The following is a 1,087-nucleotide window of genomic DNA, read 5'->3' as shown; positions in this document are numbered from 1 at the left end:
CTATATCTGTGTTTAAAATATCTCTAAATTGATGAACAACAGGGGGTGTGAGCATATCATTTTACACACACCGACTCTTTTCTCATTAAACACATGCCATTCACCAAGTCTCTGTAGAACGTAATAGTAATGCGATAAGGGTATACAATTTGCACTTGCAATGTAAAAAGAACACAAAATTGCAAGTTTATCATTTTTAAAAAAATGTTAATTTGTTATTGAAAGATCTCCCGAAGGAAAAATAACAAATGTAGATACCGACTCCAATTATCAGTTCCACCATTCTCCAATTACGTCATCAGTATCACTATCAGCATAAATACGTTGAAGTATCAGTCACTGGTATATTTCATGGATAAATCACTTTTAACAAGGCCAAACTTGTGTCTCGTGTAATTAAGTACCTCATGAGCTCGATAGAAATCGCATATGTTCATCTATTTTAATCCATCGGGTCAAATATTTGAATACTACAAAGGTATGACACGTTATTTACGTGACAAAAACGTTCTACCATCTGCTACAGAATAAATACAACCCGTCCAGCAAAAATACCTAAGAATTTATTTCGTAAATTAGAGCATACTGGAACTATTTTTCGTCTTTATATGGTGTGTTATAGTACCATTTAGTTCAGTGATCTATAAGTTACTGTCTGCATTCTTCATTGCTTACATTTAAGGTTATTTTACCTGGGGCAATAATGTCAAAAGAAACTCTCTGAGAGACTCAGTATACTAGTAATTATCAAAGTTGAACTTTGCTAAATCGTCCTTGGTAGTAGTTTATGCACAACAATCGTTTTAGGAAAACGGTAACCCTGAAATATTCAACTGTTATAGCGTAACCCCTCACCCCCTCAAATAAATCTCTTTCTATTATTTTTTGTACCCCCTTTATAAAATAACGTTCTCGTTTACATCTTACACTTTCACACGTGATTTACTTTCTTCTAACAAAACTACATTTTGCAAAGTGACATATGGGTCGACGATAGTCACGTCATCACCTTGGGTACTCTCCGAGTTCGATTTCTACAGCAGTACGACACGTGATGTTAGTTCTATCAATTCGTGGTACATGTATA

General features: G+C 34.5%; 1 protein-coding gene across 1 annotated transcript in view; it reads right to left on the bottom strand.

Annotated features, from left to right (window-relative positions):
- Positions 1-869: 869 nt before the first annotated feature.
- LOC144438782 (TNF receptor-associated factor 2-like) overlaps positions 870-1,087 on the bottom strand; it is a 2,465-nt gene continuing 2,247 nt past the window's right edge. Inside the window, exon 4 of the mRNA XM_078127950.1 lies at positions 870-1,087. This exon is cut by the window's right edge and continues 1,137 nt beyond it. The gene's annotated coding sequence lies outside the window, so the exon portion shown is untranslated.

The sequence above is a fragment of the Glandiceps talaboti genome, chromosome 8 (genome assembly GCF_964340395.1).
Source record: "Glandiceps talaboti chromosome 8, keGlaTala1.1, whole genome shotgun sequence".
Taxonomy (NCBI): domain Eukaryota; kingdom Metazoa; phylum Hemichordata; class Enteropneusta; family Spengelidae; genus Glandiceps; species Glandiceps talaboti.
Note: the sequence above shows the minus strand (reverse complement) of the source record. Positions and strands in the feature narration are given on the sequence as shown.